Below are 27,500 nucleotides of genomic sequence, written 5' to 3'. Positions count from 1 at the left end.
AGTTCGTAAATGCCGGTAATTTCTCCTTTGTGAATGAGCTGCGTGTCATCAGCGTACTGTATGACCAGACAGTCTGGGATGTGCTGCGAGAGGTCATTCACGAATATTGAAAACAGTAGTGGGCCCAGGACTGACCCTTACGGAACGCCATAAGCAGGGTCAAGTTTCTTAGAGACATGTTTGCATATTCTGACTGATTGTGTTCTATTGAGAAGGTAGCTGTGGAACCAAAACGAATCGATTCGCAACATTCTGAATTTCTTTAACATTTTATGATTTACGCTGTCAAATGCTTTAGACAAGTCACACAGCGTTACTAATGAGATATTTTTCCTGTCAATAGTTTCAAACAGTGAATTACACAAAGTAAGAAGAGCGATTTCTGTAGAGAGCTTAGGTCTGAACCCGTGTTGTGTCTTACTAAGCAGATCATTGTGCTCGAGGTATGAGATGAGCTGACCACCAATAACTTTCTCAAGAACCTTAGAGATAATTGGTAGAGGAGATATTGGATGATAATTTTTTGGTTCCATAACATTTCATGTCTTGAAAATAGGAACTACAATGGCGTGTTTCCAGGATTCAGGGAACATTCCTGTTACAATTGACGAGTTGACTACACACGTAAGGTACGGGATTATGACTGGCAAGGAAGCAGTGAAGCTGTAGAAAGGGAAGAGGATGTGTAGATCAGGTTTTTGCAGTTAGGCAGCAGTGTGGAATGTCTTTTGGAAAGGGAAGGAAGTAGTAGTATAGTAGTAGTAGTAGTTGTAGTAGTAGTTTCTTCAATTTTATTAATTTTAATTAATTAATTAATTAATTAATTAATTAATTAGAAGAGGGGGACAGTTGAATGTCACTGAAGAAGAGTTGATAGTTGTCTGGAAGTTTCATTTTACCAGAAAGAAACGGACGTGATGCTGTATTTACTCTGCTGTGTAACTGTGGACACAGGTACGAGACGTGACGGTGACGGCAATTGTGGCAGCCTGATGGCGCTGCTCGGTGTGACAGGTGTAATGAACCCTCAGTGCTGCACACGGTACAGTTTATTCTGAGTCCGGTCACGTCTATAATTATATAAAACACTCAACACCATAAGTATGTTGTTTTGTTGTAGCGTCACTTTTGTAGCATCACTTTGAGGTGCTCATTACAAATGTCATCACGCTCTGTCTGCTGCACACTTAATGTATTGTACACTTACGTATATTAGTGATGTGGCGGTATAACCTTGATATGCAGCATCAGGCTGGTGAGTCTGTTGTGGTACCAAGAGCTCTTGTCCGCTGCAGTGTGGCTGGTGAGTTGTGTTGGTTATGTAACGCTGAGGGGATGGTGTCCTGAGGGGACAGTGTCGGGGTGAGAGGCGGCCATTTTGTGGTTGGGACCGCGGTGGTGTTGTGGTGTTATTGGTGTCCTTGGGGAAGGTGTTGTGGTGTTACAGGTGATCTATGGTGATGTTGGTGATGTCTTGTGAGGTTTGAGGAGGTAAAATACGGGAATTGTTATTTGGGGACGCGGTGACAGCGTCTGGGGAAATTCCCGCAGCTGGGGAAAATATTTCAGCGGCCTTTGAAGGAGTAGAAGGGTTTTATTGGTTTGTGAAGTGACGGGAATGTCAGGTATTGATGTGCATAGCCTCTGAGCAATAAGGGAGGCGATATAAGAGCCTCAGTAAAAGGGGGAATCTATGGTGAGTGAGTGAGTGGGATTTATCCTGTGTTGGTCTAGGCTAGAAATTTGTTCCCTAATATCCTTTAATGTGTACTACCTCAATTTGTTTGTGAGTTAACATTATCATTAGTATATCCTGTTATTATACAGAATAAGTGTGTTTTCCTCCCCAACATTGATGAGGCAGTGAGGTGATTTCTGGCGTGCTGTGCCGAGGTGAGGGTTTGTGAGAGGGTTTGATAGCTGGCGATTTCTGATAGGTCGGCTAGGTACTCGAGGCCTTTAAAAATCCACACCTTTAGAACTTTCTGGGATCAGTGTGCCGTCCACTTTCTTGAAAAGATGACCGGGATCGTGACACGTATTGGGGCTTTGTGAATGAGCGTGGGCGACGGGTGCAGAACACAGGTCTGTGTGTGTTGGTGGCGACCACCCTTCTGCCGTTAGGAGTGTGGCGAACACCACAACACCTGACCACCACAAGGGTTTCATTATGGCACTAACCATAGGTCACCAGCTTTTAGCGTAAACACCCTCACGACTCACTCTCCCACCTGCTCCTCCTCTTCCCTCTCACCTTCACTCCTTCACTTCTTCCTTCTCATCTTCACTCCTTCACTTCCTCCCCTTCCTTCCCCGCCTCCTCTATCCTCTCATCTTCCCTCCTTCACCTTCTCATCTTCACTCTTTCACTTCCTCCCCCGCAAGCGGTAACAGCAGTGCTACTAAGGGACTACAAGTCAGGAGCCGTGACCATATAGACTGTTGGATGGTCTGAACTCTGCATTTCCTGACAAACGTATGAATTGCTCTTTGTGACTGAAGTGAGAAAGCATCTGCAGGAGGTAACTCAGCCCTTCAAAGGATACTTTCACCATGGAGAGGTTACTGTGGCACTGAAACGAACACGGAATCAGTTTCTCTTCAACAGTGATTCTGCTGATGGCAGTGATGTCTTGAAAGATTATTTTGCTGAGCTACAGGCGAGTGACACAATGTGAATGGAATTTGAGTCACTGCAGCCAGGAACCCTTTGTAGCATTACATATTGTCATGATCACTCACTATTGTTGCTGTGTTTGTAATTATCATGTTATTTTATTAGATAATATTATATGTGTGTGTGTGTGTGTGTGTGTGTGTGTGTGTGTGTGTGTGTGTGTGTGTGTGTGTGTGTGTGTTTGTGTGTTTGTGTTGTGTTGTGTTTGTGTTTGTGTTGTGTTGTGTGTGATGAAAGATGATCCTCTCTCCCCAAAGAGGTCCTCTTCCGTGTGTGTGTTGTGTTGTGTTGTGTTGTGTGTTGTGTTGTGTTGTGTTGTGTGTGATGAAAGATGATCCTCTCTCCCCAAAGAGGTCCTCTTCCGTGTGTGTGTTGTGTTGTGTTTGTGTTGTGTGTTGTGTTGTGTTGTGTTGTGTTGTGTTGTGTGTGATGAAAGATGATCCTCTCTTCCCAAAGAGGTCCTCTTCCGTGTGTGTGTTGTGTTGTGTTGTGTTGTGTGTGATGAAAGAAGTTCCTTTCTCCCCAAAAAGGTTCTCTTCCGTGTGTTGTGTTGTTTTGTGTTGTGTCAGTGTAAGTAAAGCGATGATACAACGATGATTACATGATGCAATGCGTCCCACGATGATAATACACGATGATAATACACGATGATAATACACGATGATAATACACGATGATAATACACATTGCGTTCCACGATGATAATACACGATGCGTCCCACGATGATAATACACGATGATAATACACGATGATAATACACGATGATAATGCACGATGATAATACACGATGCGTTCCACGATGATAATACACGATGATAATACACGATGCGTTCAACGATGATAATACACGATGATTATACACGATGATAATACACGATGCGTTCCACGATGATAATACACGATGATAATACACGATGCGTTCCACGATGATAATACACGATGATAATACACGATGATAATACACGATGATAATACACGATGATAATACACGATGCGTTCCACGATGATAATACACGATGATAATACACGATGCGTTCCACGATGATAATACACGATGATAATACACGATGCGTCCCACGATGATAATACACGATGATAATACACGATGATAATACACGATGATAATACACGATGCGTTCCACGATGATAATACACGATGATAATACACGATGATAATACACGATGCGTTCCACGATGATAATACACGATGATAATACACGATGATAATACACGATGATAATACACGATGCGTCCCACGATGATAATACACGATGATAATACACGATGATAATACACGATGATAATACACGATGATAATACACGATGATAATACACGATGATAATACACGATGCGTTCCACGATGATAATACACGATGATAATACACGATGCGTCCCACGATGATAATACACGATGATAATACACGATGATAATACACGATGATAATACACGATGCGTTCCACGATGATAATACACGATGATAATACACGATGATAATACACGATGATAATACACGATGCGTCCCACGATGATAATACACGATGATAATACACGATGATAATACACGATGCGTTCCACGATGATAATACACGATGATAATACACGATGATAATACACGATGCGTTCCACGATGATAATACACGATGATAATACACGATGCGTTCCACGATGATAATACACGATGATAATACACGATGATAATACACGATGATAATACACGATGCGTTCCACGATGATAATACACGATGATAATACACGATGATAATACACGATGCGTTCCACGATGATAATACACGATGATAATACACGATGATAATACACGATGCGTTCCACGATGATAATACACGATGATAATACACGATGCGTCCCACGATGATAATACACGATGATAATACACGATGCGTTCCACGATGATAATACACGATGATAATACACGATGATAATACACGATGCGTTCCACGATGATAATACACGATGATAATACACGATGATAATACACGATGATAATACATGATGATAATACACGATGCGCTCCACAATGATGATACACGATGCGTTCCACAATGATGATACACGATGGGTTCCACAATGATGATACACGATGCGTTCCACAATGATGATATACGATGCGTTCCACAATGATGATACACGATACATAGCCTTCTCCCCTTCAGGGTCCATTTAAATCCAATGAGCAATGGCGTGGACGCTTGCAGCCCCTCACAGTGAGCGCGAGGTCATGGTGACCAAGAGCCACCCACCATTCGCCGGACACTGCCATGGAGGAAGCACAGTCCTCTCCTAAAGGGCTCCTGGGCTGGCAGTATTTGCCGTAGGGTGTGTGGTGGCGTCTCCTTGGGCTGTCAGGGGCTGCAAGTGACGCTAACAATTTTGTAGGTGGAGCAGAAGAGGAGGCTGGCGTGGACCTTGGGCCCAGATCCAGCCAGCTCCAGTCGGCCGCCTGCTCCTCCACCGCGTCCACCAAGTCTTTCCCCGGCCTGAATAAATTTGGTCCCAAGTTTCCGAAAGTGATTTAATTTTGCAGCGAAAAGAAAATTGCCGACTTGCGATGAAAAATGAGTTGGGTTGACGCGAGTCGAGGAATCAGTTTGCCAGCGAGGCGAGGTGGGAACCTTTTGCTGTGAGCGCCTCGGGTGTTGCCTCTGTGTTTGTTGCCCTCAAATGTGCGTGTGTCTGTGAGGCAATCATTCATTAAGGCAGTGAGCTCTGCCTGCCTGTTCTGCCCTCTTCAAGCGAGTTAGCATTAGAGAAAACATGAACGATGTTGTGTGTGACTGTCAAATGTGATCCAGCAGGTCTCACACTTTGAGATCAATCTCTTGGTCTTCAAAGGAGGAACCGCCTGGAAACACCGCCTGTATCTTTCTCTGCACCAGTCTTCCTAGCATTTAACTTTTCATTAGTGTTCATTGTTTTGATGTAGCAATTTGAATTCCTTTTATTTTCAAATTCCACTACGTAACGTGTAATGCTTCAGCTTAACAAACCCAGGGATAGATATACTATAGTTTATCTTACACAAGGGATCGTTTTCTGTCTCATCACAAAAAACTGAGCAATTTCAGGATACACTGACATATCATGAACTCAGTGTAACAATCATTACGCCAAGTGGCTGATGATAAGTAGTTACTACTACTACTACTACAAGTAGTGCTAGCAGTGTTATGGACACTGAAGACTTAGACGTATTGTAAACTCTCGAATGCCATTAAATGGCAATAAAAAAGGGAGGTTACATAAATTTGCGACTTGGTACAAGTTCGATAATTACGAGGTATATTGTTGTTATTAATATTATTAGTAGTAGCAGCAGTATTAACAATCCCTTTGGCTAAAAGCAGTCACAGTGGAATAAAGTGAGTATTTCTCTTTGCTTATACAATCAGCGGTTCACACATCGCCCACATAATATATACGCCTTCCTGCAGCCTCCCTCGTGTTCCCACGTGTCCATGTCTGTCCGTCTCTGTGCTGCTTCACATTCCTTCCTTCACTGTCATCTATGGTGGTCTTATCACTATGCAACTCTTTATAGAGAGGTCAATTATTGATGGAAGGCGACTAACGAGGGAAGGTGTCAGTAATTCAACAATAGAAGCACCACGCACATCGAGAAATTGCTTAACATTCAAATCTCTAAAGCTCAAAACTCTGCGAGAGCCCAGTGGTTGTGCTCTACACCGCTGGATGGGAAATTGTATTCATTCTTTTGTGTACATCATTGCCCTAATGACTGATATCACAACATGTAAAAGTCATTGTAAAATGTCATTACTAAACATCGGTAAACATTTAACTGGACAAATAAAAGTTTATAGTAAGAGAGCACAGAGTAACACAAAGGTAAAGCACGAAATAAAAGTGCAAATACAGATAAATAAAATTTTAGTAAAATTTAATAAAACGTTGTCATAAGCCATAGTAAAACTAAGATTATAGTGAAAAAAAAAAAAATAAATAAATTACATAAAAAGTACTATCATATTTAATGACAGTGTCTTGAGGCAGCTATGACAGCAAGTGTCTGCCACCGAGAAATATGCACAGTGTTATATTAGTGTTGGTCATTAATCCATTCTTGAGAAAATATTCTTTTGCCTTAACAAGAATGGTTTGGTCTTCTTTAATGATGTTCTCTAGGTGTGCTGTAGCACACCTAGAGAAGAAACTGAGTGTCATTCGCGTACTGAACTAAAATACAGTCACTGGTGCACTTAGCCATGTCATTAACATGTACGAGTATAGTGAACAATACTGGTCCAAGAATGGAGCCTTGAGGGACACCGAAATGGACATTTACTTTAGCAGGTGTTGCCCTTTGCAGTTTGACTGACAGAGTCATATTGTATAAATAGTTGTTGAAGGAGTCTATGTTGAGGTGAGAACACTTTGCCAGGAGGTTATCATGGCTGACACTGTCCAATGCCTTAGACAAATCACACTGCGTCAACAATGACACTCTCTTGTGGTCAATATTATTGTAAATATTATGTTATAATAGTTAGCGCAGACTCAGTAGAGAGATGAAGTCTAAAGCCATGCTGGCTGTTAGAAATGTATTTGTTATCCTCTAAAAATTCCAAAAGTTGTTGACATACAATTTTTTTTCAAATATTTTGGAGAGCACCGGTAAAAAAAAAAAAAAAAAAAGAACATAAGAAATAAGGGAAGCTGCAAGAAGCGACCAGGCTTACACGTGGCAGTCCCTGTATGAAATATACCTATCTATTTCCATCTATTATCCCCATCCATAAACTTGTCTAATCTTCTCTTAAAGCTCTCTAGTGTCCTAGCATTAACTACATGATTACCGAGTCCGTTTCACTCATCTACCACTCTATTTGAGAACCAATTTCTTCCTATCTTCTTCCTAAACCTAAATTTTTCAAGTTTGAACCCGTTATTTCTTGTTCTGTCCTGGTTGCTGATCCTAATAATTTTGCTTACATCTCCCTTGTTATAACCCTTATACCACTTAAAGACTTCTATCAGGTCCCCTCTTAACCTACGTCTCTCGAAAGAATGTAAATTTAACAACTTCAACCTCGCCTCGTAAGGAATACTCCTCATCCCCTGTATCCTTTTAGCCTTTCTCCTTTGTACTGATTCTAATAGACCTATATCTTTCCTGTAATGTGGGGACCAGAACTGCACCGCGTAGTCTAGATGAGGTCTGACCAGCGCCAAGTATAACTTTAATATTACTTCCGGCCTTCTACTTTTAACACTCCTAGAAATGAATCCTAGTACCCTATTTGCCTTGTTTCTGGCCTCTATGCATTGTTTTCTTAGACGCAATTCAGAGCTAACTATAACTCCTAAATCTTTCTCGTACCCTGTACCTACCAGAGTTTGGTTGTTTAATGTGTACCTATTGTGTGGGTTTCCTCTACCTACGCTAACCACTTTGCATTTATTGATATTAAATTGCATTTGCCATCTATCCGTCCATTCATTCATTCTATCTAAATCTGCCTGCAAGGTGATGGCATCCGATTCTGACCTAATTAATTTACCTACCTTTGTGTCATCCGCAAAAGGAACAGGACGATAATTGTTTGAATCATTAAAATCACCTTTCTTTAGGAGAGGAACGACACATGCGTTTTTCCAAGCCTGAGGAAATACTCTGGTAACATTTGAGCCATTTATGACGCATGGCAGGTAAGATGCAATAGAATATAAGGCATCCTTGATAAATTTGAGCAAAATTCCATCTGAGCCCACAGAACGTGTTTAGTTAAGACTTTTTACTGTTAATATGAGTGTGTTGGTGTCTACTGGCTTGAGTCTGAATTTTTCAGTCACACTACTGCACTTCACAAAGAGAAGGGTCCAGGGGGGAGCACTGATTGCTCTGTACTGTCTGCTGCGTTGTCATATGCTGTCTTTCCTACATTGGCAAAGAAATTATTAAATCATTCTGTTTTTTGAAAGTCATTATGAAGTTCATGTTTTTCTCGAGCTGCTTTTCTTGCCGGGAACTAATTATTTTATCACATTCCATATGGCCGATGAATTCTGCTTGCTCTTATTAATATGGCCGATGAATTTTGCTTGCTCTTATTAGACTTTTTAAGATAATTGTATTTTAACAGCACCAATAGGAGACTTTATTTCTTTCTTTTCATTCGCGTATTGTTTTTGCAGACAAATATTGTGTCTGGCTCTCCTCGGCTTGGTGCGGGTGTCGTCACGCTGCCTCACTGCTACACGCAAACCCTCAGTGAGCCAAGGCGCTGCAGGTCTGCTTGCTGCCTTAGTTACTAAAGGAGCACACGCATCCAGACAACTCATAAAATTAGTATTAAAATATCAAGTTGTAGATGAACGTGGCCTGTGGTCAGTATTTGATAAAAATGATGGGGTTCTGGCAGGAGTAGCTCACAAAGCGTCCTTGTTATATTTACCAAGGTGACGAAAAGATTTTAGTTCATGCTCTCTCCGTCTTCTTGATATTTATTGTAATGCCAATTAGGTCATGATCAGGTGCTGGCCCGGGAACAACAGAGGTGGCCAAAACACTTTCTGGTTTATTAGTGATGATCACATCCAGCACTGTGGCTGTGGTTGACGTCATCCTAGTGGGCTCATTTATCATTGGTGTGAGTCTGCTATTTCTGATAATACCATCAATTTTGTTTTTCTTAGAAAATAAACCATCATTAAAATCACATCAACATATAAAGCCATTTGTTACATACAGACATTTGTTTCAACACATCTTGGACATATTCAGAAGAGGAAGGTGTGGCCTTGGGGTGTCTTTAAACACAACCTATAATAAAAGCTGGCAACTTACTGCACTGTACACTCGTCCATAAGTCCTGGACACGGGGTTGCTTAGGAGTAGGTAGTTTTATCACACTTACCTTCAGTTGCTTGCTTACATATATGCAGACTCCTCCTCCACGTCCACCATCACACCTGTGTGTTGTAAAGTTAAATGTTCATCAGGAATTTCATTACGAAGCCACGTCTCGGTAACACAACAAATCGATATTTCTTTCATTTACAAGATGGTTAATGTCATCGGCAGCATCTTCCCCGCCACATCCCTAGCCGCTGTAGTAACTAGATTGGCGAGATTTGTGTCCAAGTGTATGGCATCCTTCACACCTCAGCCTGTGGTCGTATCTACACGTCAACTGTTTGAGGTTGAATTCACCGATATTGTGGCATCCTGGTTTCTTCTGATTATGCTGCTGCATATTTGTGGATGTAAAGATTCTTCGGCAGTGTGTGCTGTGCGTATTGTGTAGTGAAAATGTTGCTTCGGAGTGTGTTTCCCTGAGTGTATTTGGTGTGTGTGCTCCTGTCACGAGCCGTGTGCCAGTAAATCTAGAGGATGGCAGGCTCGGACACACAAAATGCTTCAACTTAAAACACTAGGAACTCCAACAACGATATATGATTATATATATATATATATATATATATATATATATATATATATATATATATATATATATATATATATATATATATATATATATATATATATATATATATATATATATATATATATATATATATATATATATTGAATAGGAACAATAAAAATTTAAAAAAGAACAAGAATGAAGCAGGACAATAAATTAACAATATATAGTATGAAATACTTGTAGTGATGGCACGGGCTCAGCAGTTGTCTATGCGTGTGTGTGCGTGTGTGTGAGTGTGTGGCGTGAGTGTAGCACTTGTATAACGAGGGTGTGTGCAGGTGTAACGTGTGGCGTGTCGACGTAAGGGTAGCACAGGTGTAATGAGTGGAGACGTGAATGTGTGTGCACGAGTGTTGTGAGTGTCCTGCTATGCTTGTGTGAAAGATGACCCAGAATCCAAGCTCCCGGGAGAGGGAAGTAGATCCTCTGCTGTGTACTAGTAGACTCCTGAGGTGTCGACCATAAGGCAGGAGGTGGCTTGAGTTTGGTGCCCGAGGCTTGAGTCTGAAGCCCCGATGTGAGTGGAGCGGTAGATCGAGATTCCCAACCTGCGGGCGTCTCCAGGAGTGGCGGATGAGGGAGCCAAGTCCCATGAGCTCGAGGGTTGTTATAGTATATATATATATATATATATATATATACTCGTATGTATATATATATATATATATATATATATATATATATATATATATATATATATATATATATATATATATATATATATATATATATATATATATATATATATATATATATATATATATATATATATATATATATATATATATATATATATATATATATATATATATATATATATATATATATATATATATATACTATAACAACCCTCGAGCTCATGGGACTTGGCTCCCTCATCCGCCACTCCTCGAGACGCCCGCAGGTTGGGAATCTCGATCTACCGCTCCACTCACATCGGGGCTTCAGACTCAAGCCTCGGGCACCAAACTCAAGCCACCTCCTGCCTTATGGTCGACACCTCAGGAAACCAGGTCGGGTTGATGCTGCAATGGAGAACCCCCTTAGGTTTGCGGCACTGCACCGTAAGCCTCCAGCCAACAGCCGTGCAGGGAAGCACATTCATAGCCGCACCTCCCCACCTGCCGCGCCTTAATGAATATGGCATTACTAACGTCTGGACTGTTACGGCTAGCAATGATCGCAGCCTGACATGCAAGACCCTCATTCTCAACACTCTCCTCCTGCCAGTTACTGATTAACTTATTTGTGAGTTTCTCGCTTTGTTCTGTCATTCAACAACTACAAGGCTACCAACAAAACATTAATGAAATCCTCAGATATTGCAAAATCATTTCATCTTTAGATTTTCCTATGCATGTTGAATATTTACGTTACGAAATGAACACATTGTACATTTCATTTCAAGATATTTTCTTGTCACTATAATACTGAATAAAAAAAAAAAAAAAAAAAATATATATATATATATATATATATATATATATATATATATATATATATATATATATATATATATATATATATATATATATATATATATATATATATATATATATATATATATATATATATATATATATATATATATATATATATATATATATATATATATATATATATATATATATATATATATATACATATATATATAAACTACCTCTGTTAACTCTCGGCTTTATTTCCTACATTGCACATTTTTCCTAGCCAGAATATAATAATAAGGAATACACGATTATATGTGAAAAATGAGACGCTGATTCTTAGGCGAGTAAAGAGTAACGTTAGGGCAGTGTGCACTTGGTCGAAGGTCTAGGCAGCTGTCTGGATCTTTCTAATCAATTAATTAAGTAAAGAGAACTGTTAATACTCTCAGATCATTTGTCATTGTCTAGTGAGAGTCATTAGTGAGCTAATTGTGTTATGGCCCGCTGGTCTTCACGGCAAGGGTTACTTATGCGTGAGGTGCTGTGGCGGCTGATGAGTTTCCTTGACGTTGTAATCGAAATGCTGCCCTTCCAATGTTTTTTTTTTTTTTTTTCATTATATTGTGGATAGAAAAGTGTGCACTAAAAGTAACAGTGTTATTATTGTTGTTGTTGTTGTTACTATTTTATATGTGTGTTTGAAGAAGACCAGCAAATGGAAAATAAAAAAAAAGCTATACATTCGCCTGTCAAAAAGGAAAAATTGAAAGAGTTGTGCATCACGGCATCGCAATATTTGCCTCCATCTTATTCAGTGCACGACGGGTAAATTCATTGTGTGTCTCACATTTGAAACAGATTTACTTATAATGTGCAGATTGATTTTCGAAATAAAAGAGAAAACTGAAACTGGAGATCTTTTGTAAATAACAGAACAAATTAAAACTTTTGATAAAAATCTTTCGTGCGTGTGATATTCCGACCGTGTTAATTAAGGATATACTTGCTCCCCGGCATCACACTTGCCACCAACACTGATCGCCCTTCCATCGCCTCTAATTGGAGTGTTTGGAGAGCGTCTCAGATCTTTTGTACCGCCTCACTAAACCTTCGGCAGCCTCTCTCTTCCGATTTTTTTTTTTTTTTTTTTTTTACATTCCCTTGTGAAGAGGCTCTGTCCGGGATATTTTACTTTGCTTGGATTTTAGATCAGTATTGGTGAGTATGTTGTTTTGAAGTAAATTAAGTCTGTCATCCTCAACTTTGTGTGTGTGTGTGTGTGTGTGTATGTGTGTGTGTGTGGACACTGTGGAGAGTGGAGGGAATATTATAAGAGTCAGTTAAATTCATGCCACAATTTTAATATCGGATCAATTCATTTTCTGCTAAACCTTTACTGTTTACAATGTTACAATATCTTGACAAATATGAAGTATATTCTATATCACATGAGTATTTCATTGCTAACATGCAACGAGGGCGGATAATCCACTCTCTCTCTCTCTCTCACACACACACACACACACGCACACACACACACACAAAAGAACCGTTTCCTTTTATGTTAAGTGCTTCATATCTGTCTCGTTACAGTAACGTACGATAATGATAATTTCACCTTTGTTTTACAGATGCCTGTGTATAATTTGCAGATACACCACTAGTTTTAACATATTTGAATTCTTGCCTTAAAATAATGAAAAGTTGTACGAAGGAAACAAGATATGAAGCGAATATTTTTGAGGATTGGAGACCGCACAACGAGCTAGTTGGAGCTACTGACGCTTTGTTAACCCTGAAATGACCACCCACCCTCATCCCTTCCTCCCTTCTCTCCTGGTTGATCAAGATGGACTAGAAATTAGGACCTGACTATGATATTCTCTGTTCTGCAACAGTAGACTATGGGCACCAGTTGTTTATAAGCCTGGATGTGTTTATGTTGAAAACGGATAGCAGTGACTAAACTCGATTACTAAGTCTGACGAGGCATGTGCGCATTCAGTAAGGTTTGCCATCACGATAAGCTTCACCAACTAAATAAAGATGGTTTATGTGATATCCACCTGGTACTAAAGCCGCCTTGCGCTGCACTAAGTAATCATATGATGAGATAGCTACAAGAAGATGCTCCTAAATCATAGAAATTTAAGTTGTTGATCGAAGAAAATAATATATTGGTGGTATGTGCGAGCAACAGACCAGCGAGGATGAGAAATGGTGCTTGGCAGTGGTGAGTGGTGACCCTGGCCAGTCTTTGCTGGGGTGGTGCGTGAGGCGGAGTGATGCAGGGCGCGCTGGTGCCTGTGAAGGACTTTTGACACACAAATTTCGTATCGTCAGCATTGAGAGTAAGTATTTGAAATCCATTGTATAGTTGATAAGAATAAGCGGCTACAAACTGGCTATAGATGGTATGTTTTTTTTTTTTCTTGTTGTCTTGCAGAGGGTGTCACGTATAGGTCTACTAGCTTCTTGCAGCTTTCCTTATGTTCTTATGGTCTTTAAATAGGGAGAAACATGGCATGAGTTCGGAAGTGTGTGTGTGTAATAATAGTAATAATTATAAAAAATAATGATAATTATAATTGATAATAATAATATCCGGTTTATTAATCTTGCAGCCTTATAGCTGAAAGTCCACATATTGCGTACTTATACAGTAATACACATACACATTTAACCTTAAGGAAGTATGTTACAAGTTGATACTTTGGGTGCCAGATGGCGCCGGTCAGCCTGGTAGACTAGGCACAGGATAGTCAGGTCACCCCTGTGTATTTTTCCATTCAGAGTTTGTTTATCCTACCTAGCTGCGGGTCACTAATTCCGATTTCCACCAGGTACCTAATCACTGCCAGGTGAGCAGTGGCTACACTGCAAAGAAGTCCACCCAAAGACTTCTAACCTTACCCAGAATTCGAACCTGAGTCCTCCCGAGTATGAATCAGGCGTACCAACCACTGCGCTACCAACTGTGTGTGTGTGAACATAAGAACATAAGAAATAAGGAAAGCTGCAAGAAGCGACCAGGCTTACACGTGGCAGTCCCTGTATGAAACACACCTACTTATTTCCATCTGTTATCCCCATCCATAAACCTGTCCAATCTTCTCTTAAAGCTCTCTAGTGTCCTAGCACTAACTACATGATTACTGAGTCTGTTCCACTCATCTACCACTCTATTTGAGAACCAGTTTTTTCCTATCTCCTTCCTAAACCTAAATTTTTCAAGCTTGAACCCGTTATTTCTTGTTCTACCCTGGTTGCTGATCCTAAGAATTTTGCTTACATCTCCCTTGTTATAACCCTTATAACACTTAAAGACTTCTATCAGGTCCCCTCTTAACCTACGTCTCTCTAGAGAATGTAAATTTAACCGCTTCAACCTCGCTTCGTAAGGAATACTCCTCATCCCCTGTATCCTTTTAGTCATTCTCCTCTGTACTGATTCTAATAGACCTATATCTTTCCTGTAATGTGGGGACCAGAACTGCACAGCGTAGTCTAGATGAGGTCTGACCAGCGCCAAGTATAACTTTAATATTACTTCCGGCCTTCTACTTTTAACACTCCTAAAAATGAATCCTAGTACCCTATTTGCCTTGTTTCTGGCTTCTATGCATTGTTTCCCTAGACGGAGTTCAGAGTTAACTATAACTCCTAAATCTTTCTCGTACCCTGTACCTACCAGAGTTTGGGTGTTTAATGTGTACCTATTGTGTGGGTTTCCTCTACCTACGTTAAGCACTTTGCATTTATTGATATCAAATTGCATTTGCCATCTATCCGTCCATTCATTCATTCTATCTAAGTCTGTCTGCAAGGCGATGGCATCCGCTTCTGACCTAATTAGTCTACCTATCTTTGTGTCATCCGCAAATTTACTAACATCGCTACTAATTCCACTATCCAAGTCATTGATATATAAAAGAAATAATAATGGCCCTAATACTGATCCCTGTGGCACCCCACTAATGACATGACCCCACTCGGATTTCGAGCCGTTTATTAGCACTCTCTGTCGCCTGTTACCAAGCCATGACCCTATCCAACCTAACACCTTCCCATCTATCCCGTGCGCCCTAACCTTTCTCAGGAGCCTTTGATGGGGCACCTTGTCGAATGCTTTGCTAAAGTCCAGATATAAGATATCATAACTATCACCATTATCTACTGCCTCGTACACCTTACTGTAAAAACTTAACAAGTTTGTCAGGCAAGACTTCCCCTTCGTGAAGCCATGCTGTGACTGATTTATCAAGTTATGTTTGTCTAAATGTTCCCTAATGTTCCTGGCTATTATTGACTCTAACATTTTACCTACAACTGAAGTCAAGCTGACAGGTCTATAATTAGACGCTAAAGTTTTATCCCCTTTCCTAAAGATGGGTACTACATTAGCCTGCCTCCACATTACTGGTACCTCACCCGACTCCTGTGATTTCCTAAAGACAGAAACTAACGGCTCACTAATAATCTTTTTACATTCCTTCAGTACTCTGGGATATATTTCATCAGGTCCTGGTGACTTGAACTTTTTTAGCCTATCTATCTCCTGCTCCACTATATCCCTAGTTATGGAAATATCCGTCAGCTTCTCATACTCATCTGCTCTAAACACCTGTTCACTATCTGGCATATCCTGCATGTTTTCCTGAGTGAAGACAGTTAAAAAATAATCATTCAGAAGTTTACTAATCTCCTCCCCAGAACTAACCAGCTCCCCATCTGCTGCCTTTAATGGACCTACAGTATCCTTATTTTTCGTCCTGTATACCTGATAAAATCCCTTGGGGTCCGTCTTCGCCTGGCTGGCTACCTTTAATTCATAATTGTCCTTAGCTTTCCTCGATAACTTCCTGACTGTTTTAACTAATTCATTATACTGTGTCCTTAAAACTTCCTCACCTGCCCTTAATCTCTTATATATACTTCTCTTACGCCCTATATAATGCTTTAACCTAACAGTCATCCATTTAGGGTCATTTTTTTGTGATCTTATTGTTTTATACGGGATATTTGCTAACTGACCTGTATGAACTTTATCTACGAAATATTTATATAATTCATCTACATTTACTTCACCTAATCCCCTCATCTCGTTCCCTACCATCCTCTCCCCTCCCTCATCAACTCGCCTTGACTTACCTCTCTCATTTCAGCATGACCTGACATTCCAACATACTCACACCTATCTCCCCCCTTCCTCTTTCCTCCTCCCTTCTGGAGCCTCACCTCACCTCCCTCATCCTGCCTTATCTCTCTGAACTCCGTCCCTGACCTGACCTCACCCTGCATCCTTTGTCAGTCCACTCCTTGGAGGTACCTTTTTAATTCTTCAAAATCTGCTCTCCTAAAGTCAGGTATTTTACTAGTGTTTTTATTTCTAACAGTTTCTTCCCATTCTAGATTGTACCTAATTTCCCTATGGTCACTGTTACCTAGCTGTCCTCCAACCTCTACCTGCGTGACTGCTTCCTCCCTGTTAGTAAGAATTAAATCTAGAATATTATTCCCCTTTGTGGGTTCTACGACTACCTGTTTTAAAAAATTATCCTGAATTACCTTAAGGAATTCCTCTGCTTCCTTGTTACCCACAATCAGACTCCAGTCGATATTCCTAAAATTAAAATCTCCTACCACACATACCTGACTGTACCTGCCTGCTCTATTTAATTCCTGCCACAGTGAGGTGTTAATTTCCTCTGTACTGGTCGGTGGTCTGTAAACTACCTCTAGTACTACTGACTGCGATCCTTCCTTAATATCTACCCATATCGACTCTGCTTTGTTATCTGTTTTAATTCTATTGTTCATACAGCACTGTAATGTGTCCCTAACGTATAACGCGACACCTCCTCCTCTCCTGTTTTCTCTATCTTTATAGAACATTGTATACCCATCTATCTTAACCTCTGGATTAAATACTTTTCCTGACATATCTAACCAAGTTTCAGTTAAGGCAATGATATCAAATTTCTCTACACTCGCTATTCCTCTAAGCAAGTCTATTTTATTCAGAATACTTCTACAATTTGTGTAGTAAACACTTAAGCTATTTCTCACCATCCCTAAGCTAGCTTCCTTTCTAGATTTAACTAATTTGCCCCTTGCCTTCTCCTCACTACCCCTTCTTCCCTCCCGACTAACGAAAAAAGTGCTGGAGTGCAGTTACCTCCCGCTCGAGTGTTTCGGCCAAAACACGAACACCCTGGCGTGACAAATGCACTCCATCCCTGGCGTACAAGGTGTCCCTGCCATAGAAAAGGTCCCAGTTGTCGATGAACGTCCATCCATTACTCCTACAATGATTCGCGAGCCTGCGATTCACTGTAATAGCCCTGGACAGCCACTCAGCACCAACTCCCCTCCTCGGCAAGACACCACATACCACGGGGATCCCTCCCTTGTCCCTAATCCTGTCCAAAGCCTGTCGAAACCTCCTGATAAGCTCCTCACTCCTGACCTTACCAAGGTCATTCCCTCCCGCACTGAGAAAAACAATGGGCTTGGTCCCATCTTTTTCCAAGCACGTGTCTATCCTATCAGCTACCTTCCCTATCCCGGCCCCCGGCAAACACACCCTCGACCTACGCTTCCTATCCCTAGCACAGAACGCACTATCTAAGTGCCTAACCTGACTATCACCAAACACAAGCACTCTACCTTGGGGCAGGGTAACTGCATCTGCCCCCTCCTTCTTGCCTCCTCCAGCCCTGTCCACCTCCTTCTCCTTCCCCTCCTCCAGCACATTGAAGGGATTCTTCGTCTCCACGGAAGGTGCCCTGAGCACCTTCACCCTCTTGGCTCCCCTGCACACAACCGACCACTGCTCCTCCGTCGCCTTACTAGGTAAGGTGACGGTGGGGCACGACCCTCCCACAGGTGCTGAGATCCTCTCATAGAACTCAGCCTGTAGGTCTGAGATCCTCTCACGAAACTCAGCCTGCACCTCCGAGATCCTTCGATGGAACTCAGCCTCCACCTCTGACACCTTCGCAACGAAGGCCTCGAGAACAGGAGAACTAACACAACCTGTCGACTCAGCAACACAAGGCGCCATGTCTACACTAGCCGGCTATATTAGTGTCAGGTCACTGCTCACTAAACACGTTCGTTCACTAGGAACCCTGACCTGAGACTCGTGTGTGTGTGTGTGTGTGTGTGTGTGTGTGTGTGTGTAGTCTGACTTGAATGTAGCACATTCCCTAAATGTAAGCTAGTTTAGTGTGCAAATGTACTCCTGAAGTTACACTTTAATATTACACGACGTTTTCTGATGCTATCAAAAAAATCCACGAGACAGTCTCACATACCCGCCTGTCTTGTGATGACTTGCTATGTTATGGAAGCGTTCGGTCACTCACCTCTGAATAATCGTTGTTGCGTAATTCAAAGAACATATATTTCTGCTATTGTTCCCACTCCGCTTTTTTTAAATTGGCAGCGAAGTACTGCTTTAGGAGTCTGGTGAGGTCCCAGCCCAACCTGCCCCGGAAGACTAAGTTTATTAGAAAAGTTTTGTCCCTGACTTGCTTGGTTTGCCAGAAAATGAAAGTTTGAAATGAGTTCAGAAAATTTTATGTACATTTTTTTCACATCCGTGTGTGTGTGTGTGTGTGTGTGTGTGTGTGTGTGTGTGTGTGTGTGTGCATACGCCCACATTACTTGAACTATAACAACTACATTTAGCGTGGGGATCTACCATGGATTGAGAAAGGTCAGCGCGGGTCACCGGGAGGGCTGACAGGGATGACAGATCAGCCAGTGACCTCTGCTGTTTGGCCTCGTGTTTCATTAGCAAGGAAGTGAACACCGCCTCTGTACGGATGTCATGTGACGGTAGCGATGGTAACGAGATCAGCAACCTTTTTGATAGATTTGTTTACTTGGTGGTGACATCCCTCCACAATTGGTGACGTGACTTGTTTTGCACAGGATGCAGATCAAGTGCATATGAGAATGATTACAATGAGAATAGCGATAATAATGAAGATTACTGACGTCATTGGATAATAGGTAATGGTAATATGGTAATTTGAGTAAGACTTGTAAGCTAAATTGTAGCTATTGGCACTTAAATCCCTGAAGTATTCGATTGTGCGTTTTATAGTCAGAGTGGTTACTTTGAAAGTTATACCCTAAACTTAATGCAAATGCAGCGAATGCAGGAGTTAACCAGTACCCTCACTTATTCATATCTTTTAATAGGTAACTATGGTACCCTGTTTCTTTTTTTTTTTTTATTTCACCTATGACTTTACATTGAGAAATCGTTATTAAACTTGAGTTTCAGTGTTAGCGTTATTTCTATGACAGCAGGACATAAACGGACATTTTCCGGTTTTTGTGGCCTCGGCTGGTCTCCTCCAAGTATGAAAAAAATGTAGTGCATATATGTATTGTGATTATAGTAAAAATCACAATATATTAGAAATTTATTTCTATGTAAGGTCTGTGTTGTATGCAATATGTGATGTGTAATATGTAAGTATCACTGAATAAGTGAACCACCTTGGCGTGGTTTATTTATGGGTTGTACTGTGGTGTTTTAGTTATAACTTCGTCTATGTTGGTAATTATGTTGGACTATTGAATTACATGAAATGCATTAGGCAGGGAAATTTGGGAATTAAGTGCATAAATGTTCGTACATGTTTATGTTTAATGTTTAATAGGATTGTAGGGTTGTGTTGCTTTAGCCGGACACAGGCAGTGACTGACAACGTATCGTTGTTGTTTCCGGGTCTCAGAGGAGCCCAGCTTAGGCAGCGTGCAGACGTGTCAGAGGTGTGTCCAGGATCTGTATTTTGTGTCAAATATCTCTTTTGACTCTTTATGCAACGATATTCAGGTTTGGGTCAGTAGCAGGGTTAATTTGTATAGGTATTAGTGATTATTCCAGCGATGACAGGGTGAGATAAATGAAACATGGCGGGGGTCCCGGTAGAGAATTTTGCGTCAGTTCCATACCTGTGGTGAGACGGTGCATCATTTGTATGTAGTTATTAGGTGTATGTAGTTTGGTGAAGTGGCTGGTGTCCTGTCTCCATGTGTTTGTCACTGTGGGACCTGTGCTGATTGATTCATGTTAATCGGGTCTTGTGTCGAAAGACAATGTCAGTTTGACTATTTTCGTCCAGCTATTTTCATGTATTGACTTCAGCTAAAGAACAACAATTTTATGAGCAAACTTTAACATCCATATCGAAAAACGAAAAACGATATATATATATATATATATATATATATATATATATATATATATATATATATATATATATATATATATATATATATATATATATATATATATATATATATATATATATATATATATATATATATATATATATATATATATATATATATACGGGACTGGCATTTCAGTGGGCATTTTTTTTATTGATTTTTTTTGCCCTTGGCCAGTGTCCTTCTTACATTAAAAAGAAAAAAAAAATAAATAAAATATATATATATATATATATATATATATATATATATATATATATATATATATATATATATATATATATATATATATATATATATATATACATATATATATATATATATATATATATATATATATATATATATATATATATATATATATATATATATATATATATATATATATATATATATATATATATATATATATATATATATATATATATATATATATATATATATATATATATATATATATATATATACGAGTATCTATCTATCTATCTATCTATCTATCTATCTATCTATCTATCTATCTATCTATCTATCTATCTATCTATATATATATATATATATATATATATATATATATATATATATATATATATATATATATATATATATATATATATATATATATATATATATATATATATATATATACGAGTATATATATATATTTTCATGTATTGACTTCAGCTAAAGAACAAAAATTATATGATCAAACTTTAACATCCATATCGAAAAACGATATATATATATATATATATATATATATATATATATATATATATATATATATATATATATATATATATATATATATATATATATATATATATATATATATATATATATATATATATATATATATAGATAGATAGATAGATAGATAGATAGATAGATAGATAGATAGATATAGATATATATACATATATATATATATATATATATATATATATATATATATATATATATATATATATATATATATATATATATATATATATATATATATATATATATATATATATCGTTTTTTGTTTTTCGATATGGATGTTAAAGTTTGCACATATAATTGTTGTTCTTTAAAGAAGAATATTGATGTCATTCGCACTTTAACTGGTTTTCAGTATGAATTTATTTTTCTACAAGAGACTTTTGTTTTAGAGGACAGACTTGGTGACAGATTTTGTCAGTGAGAAATATGAGGGTGTAAGTGTGCAAGCTGCCTACTCTGGAAAGGCTCTTGTATCCAATATAGGGAGGTGTGAAGGTGGACTGGCCTGTATATGGAAGAAAGATTTGACCTTTAAGGTAAAGGTGTTTCTGTTTGAGAAAAATTATATTGCTTTGCAATTACCAGTGGGTTATTTGAACATTGTTATAATAAATGTATGTATGAGGAGTGTAACATGGGAAAGGAAGACACTTGAAGAGTATCTTCACAGGTGGTTTGCCTTGGAACATTTCAAGTGTTTTAATCAATCATGATTTTAATTTAATTTTTATTTTAGGTGGTTTTGATGCAGATCCTTTTATAAGCAGAGCCTGGAACAACTTGGTGACCTTTTGTGAGAGAAATTGTTTGTGTTGTCTGGATTTTAACGTGATGGACGGTAACACTTTGATTTTTATACCTTACAGTAACTGCTGCTGTAAGTGGTTAGACCATATTGTAGGAGGAAGCTCAAAGGATGTCTGTGTCAACCATGTTAAGGCTCTGTATCAACTTGTCGGATCCGATCATTTACCAATGGCGGCAAACGTTCACTTGGGTGTCTAACAATGTCTGTAGCACTATTATAATTGAACATGGAAATAAGTGTTTTATCCAATGGGAAAAAAAAAGTGATTTTCCAGATACATTTTAAAATATTATTGGTAATACACAAGGCATTATGCCCTGCGAGGCACCTAGATGGTGTAGTGTTGGTTGCCAGAAAGCTGACCACCTTGCACAAATTGAGGAGATTGATATGATAATTGGTGGTAATGTTTTGTACTCTCCTAGTCATTATGCACAGCAGATTATTGACAGGAACAAGTTCAGTGTAATACCAGGATGGAATAGACGAGTCAAACATTTGTATGCTAAATCACGGGACGATTATCAATAATGGCTAATTACTGGAAGAAATAGAAACTCTGATGAATGTCGGAAAATTAATATGAGTGGGAAAGTGTTCAAAGAGGCTTTGTCTTTGTGTGAGAAAAATGAAACGGAAGAAAGATCTGTCGCAATTCAAGAAAAAAATTGGAAACAAGAATATGAAAGAATTTTTGAAAGAGGTTAAGCAACAGTCTGATAAAACAAAGTGGTCTGGTGTTACTGACGGTGAAAATTATATTAATAATGTTATTGAAGTGTTTAGTAAGAGATTAATGAATGGTGGTAACAGTGATTGTATGTACAACAGATAAAGATGAGGAATGGCTTTTAGATAAACTGAAAGTTACATGCAATGAAAAAGAGAAGTTTGATATGAAAACCTCGCTTCAATCATTAAAAACTTAAGGATGGAGTGGCCATGATGCCTCTAAATCGAAGTGCATTGTTTTTCACAGTAAGGCTAAAATTACAACTAACGACAGCAGTCGTTAGTTGTAATTGTGAATTGAAACTGTGTTGAAATTGTGAATTGCCAGAAATATCTGGTTCACTGGCTCACTCATAGTTTTGTGATAAAAAAAAAAAAAATGTTCAAATGAAATTAAACAATACTCAAAGGTACTTGAGACTTCCATCACCTGAATCTCATGCACTTTATATTTCTCCCTGGAACCATGCTAACTCTCTTCTCCAATTAACCAAAAAACTCCTCCATCAATAGAAAGTTTCAAAATCTTTCAAGATCTAACTCCCCTCATGACTTCTGCCACCTAGCCAAAAACATCTTCAATAACTTTGCTTTTTCATCTTTCCCACTGCCATCTCATCTATCTCTAAAGCTGAACTCTTCGCTCAAACCTTTGCTAAAAACTCTACCTTGGACGATTCTGGGCTTGTTCCTCCCTCTCCTCCACCCTCTGACTACTTTATGCTACCTATTAAAATCCTTTGCAATGATGTTTTCCATGCCCTTGCTGGCCTAAACCCTCGGAAGGCTTATGGACCTGATGGGGTCCCTCCTATTGTTCTCTGAAACTGTTCCTCCGTGCTTGTACCTCGCCTAGTCAAATTCTTTCAACTCTCTCTGTCAACATCTTCCTTTCCTTCTTGCTGGAAGCTTACCTACATTCAGCCTGTTCTTAAAAAGGGTGACCGTTGTAATCCCTCAAACTAACGTCTTATTGCTTTAATTCCCTGATTATCTAGATTTTTAATCTGTTCTCAACAGGAAGATTCTTAAACATCTATCACTTCATAACCTTCTATATTATCGCCAGTATGTGTTCCGTCAAGGCAGCTCTGATGATCTTCTGGCTTTCCTTACTGAGTCTTGGTCATCCTTTTTGGAGATCTTGGTGAAACTTTTGCTGTTGCCTTGGACATATCAAAAGCTTTTGATAGAGTATGGCACAAAGCTTTGATTTCCAAACTACCCTCCTACGGCTTCTATCCTTCTCTCTGTAACTTCATCTCAGGTTTCCTTTCTGAAAGTTCTATTACTGCTGTGGTAAACGGTCACTGTTCTTCTCCTAAATCTCTTAACAGTGGTGTTCCTCAGGATTCTGTCCTGTCACTCATTCTCTTCTTATTATTCATCAATGGTATGAACCAAGCTTCTTGTCCTATCCACTCCTACGCTGATGATACCACAATGCACTTTTCCACGTCTTTTCATAGACGTCCAGCCCTTCAGGAAGTAAACAGTTCGCGTAGGAAAGTCACAGAACGCCTGACTTCTGATCTCTCTAATATTTCTGATTGGGTCAGAACAAATTAAGTATTGTTCAATGTCTCAAAAACTCAATTCCTCCATCTATCAACTCGACACAACCTACCAGACAATTATCCTCTCTTCTTCATTGATGCTCAACTGTCCCCTTCTTCTACGCTGAACATCCTCGGTCTGTCCTTTACTTATAATCTAAACTGGAAACTTCACGTCTCCTCTCTAGCTAAAACAGCTTCTATGAAGTTAGGTGTTCTGAGACGTCTCCGCCAGTTTTTGTCACGACCCCCAGCTGCTAACTCTGAATCCGTCCTTATTCGCCCATATATGGAGTACGCTTTACATGTACTGGGAGGAGGAGGAGTTCCACTCATACCGCTCTTTTTAGACAGGGTGGTATCAAAAGCTGTTCGTCTTATCAACTCCTCTCTTCTAACTGACTGTTTTTAGTCTCTTTCTCATCGCCGCATTGTTACATCTTTTGCTATCTTCTACCGCTATTTTCATGCCAACTGCTCTTCTGATCTTGCTAACTGCATGCCTTCCCTCTTCCCGCAGCCTCGCTGCACAAGACTTTTTGCTTTCTCACACCCTTATTCTGTCCACCTCTCTAATGCAATAGTTATCCAGTATTCTCAATCATTCATTTCGTTCTCTGGTAAACCCTGGAACTCCCTGCCTGTGTCTGTATTTCCACCTTCCTATGACTTGAACTCTTTCAAGAGGAAGGTTTCAAGACACTTATCCTATAATTTTTGACTGCCAGATCACCAGAAATACATTAAATACTGCTTCCGCTCTGATGCTGTTGTAGTTTCTAATTCTTTAATTCTTTTGATTCCAGTTCTAATTATTCTAATTCTAATTCTTATTTTAATTCTTCTAATTGTAATTATAATTCTTTAAATCAATTTTTTCTTATCCTTCTAATTAAAATTATAATTCTTCTGTTTCTAATTCTAATTATTCTAGAAAATTCTAATTATTCTAATTCTAATTATTCTAATTCAAATTATTCTAATTCTAATTTTCTTCAGTTTTATTCTTTTAATTGTAATATATTTTTAATTGTGATTCATTTTTTTTTATTGTAATACATTTTCCTAAGTCTACTTGTTCTAATTCTAATGCTTCCCCTGGTGATGTTAGTTTTGCCGCTTATTTTCTTAATTGCAATTTTTCTACTTGTAATTCATTTTTCTCATTGTAATTACATATTTTTTATTTTAATCTCTCCCTCGGTGGTGTTAGTGCTGCCGCTTCATCCTCTTCCATCTGCTGATGGTAGTGTTTCTGCTGATCTTTGCTCCTGACCCTGGCAGTTACATAGATCACTGAACTGACCCTATCCTAAGCTATCCTAAGCTCTCCTAATCTGACCTTAACAGACTGAGTGTGTCAGTTTGGTGGTCTTTGTAGTTGCCAGGGGGGTCCAAGTGGTGGAAGCATGAGAGGTCAGAACACCTTCCTTGCTCCCCTGGGCAGCCCCATTACATGGTTTTGGAGTGGATGCTCTGTGAAATTTTTGTGAAATTTTTACCAAGTTCCGAGTGGGGGTTCGAACCCATGCTTCCCTCTCGCCAAACTTGTAATGCATCACTCTGCCCACTAAGCCACGAGGACCCAACAAATTAACTGTAAAGTTTGTCTATTTCCTCATCTTATGTTCGCGTTAATTAAAGAAAAATACTGTTTATTATGATGCTAATCATTTTTATCAAGCCATCTTTTATGTTCTTTTATTTTTTGTATGATTTATAGGGATTCGAACGCTGGCGCCCTGCATCTAAAGTTCCAAAGACTGTCACTCTATCCACTGAACCATGGGAACCCCATAGCTATAGAGAGTATTTCCCTAACTGTGTTCGTGCCTCACCAAAAGTTCAATAAGAATTACTGCTATTGTTTTTAATGTGAATATTCATATTAACAACGATAATAAGATAAAGTTAAGTACTGTGGACTGTTATGGGAGTATCAGTCATGGAGTGAAAATGGTGGTAGGGGAAATTCAAGAACTTTAGAACGGTCGGCAGTCCTCGGATCTGGAGCCGCCTGTGGGAACCCGCCCCTGTGTTGTGTAGTGACTGGCACACGTGCTGCACCATCACCGACACAACACACCATTACACCTGTGTGTGTGTGTGTGTGTGTGTGTGTGTGTGTGTGTGTGTGTAAGATTCTGATTAAAACATTTTATTTATTTCTTCTGTATTATTATGTAAGTATAAGAATAACTTCTACCACATTTTCCAATTTACATTTATACGCCAGTGATGCAATCACTGGTGACCGGAAATATATGGTATGAAGTCTTGCGGTGCCTTTGTTTCTTTATGTTGTGTACATATATCACTTTTTTTCTGTTCTTTACTACTGCAGTCGAGCGCTGAGGGCAGATCTGTCAGTCCGTCCAATAATTTGATGGAATCAGACCACAAAACACAAAAACGTTCACGGAAAGTAATAGCAGACGTCAAGGACAGAAAACTGATGAACAACGCTGCATGTTCCGCTGCTGTGTTGCTGTGTTGTACCAGCGGCAGGAACACTGTATTTAAGTTTGCTTTATATTAATAGGCTTGAGGGAGAGTTCAATTAAAGCACTATTTACAGGAGAATTCACCCGTTTGCGGGAAATAGAGTAACGTGATGTTTGTGAGTGTTTCTGAGTGAGGCACTCTGCGTCTCTGGTTACTGGAGGCACGTCACGAATGTTGCTGTGTCTTTTTAAGCAATAAAACAGCGACACCACAGCACTTAGTTTTTAGAGTTTGTTTTGAGTTTCGTGCACTCACTCACACAGCACTGAGTCCATCGAGAGACGCCAACAGTGTCGATGTGGCTGGCC

At 39.1% G+C, this 27,500-nt stretch overlaps 1 long non-coding RNA gene across 1 annotated transcript in view; it reads left to right on the top strand.

The window, feature by feature from the left end:
- LOC135098354 (uncharacterized) overlaps positions 1-10,001 on the top strand; it is a 36,028-nt gene extending 26,027 nt beyond the window's left edge. The window contains exon 3 of the long non-coding RNA XR_010266864.1: positions 8,852-10,001. This is a non-coding gene — a long non-coding RNA (uncharacterized LOC135098354). The remainder of the gene's footprint in view (positions 1-8,851) is intronic.
- The last annotated feature ends 17,499 nt before the right edge of the window (positions 10,002-27,500 follow it).

Source organism: Scylla paramamosain, unplaced genomic scaffold (genome assembly GCF_035594125.1).
Source record: "Scylla paramamosain isolate STU-SP2022 unplaced genomic scaffold, ASM3559412v1 Contig57, whole genome shotgun sequence".
Lineage (NCBI taxonomy): Eukaryota > Metazoa > Arthropoda > Malacostraca > Decapoda > Portunidae > Scylla > Scylla paramamosain.
Note: the sequence above shows the minus strand (reverse complement) of the source record. Positions and strands in the feature narration are given on the sequence as shown.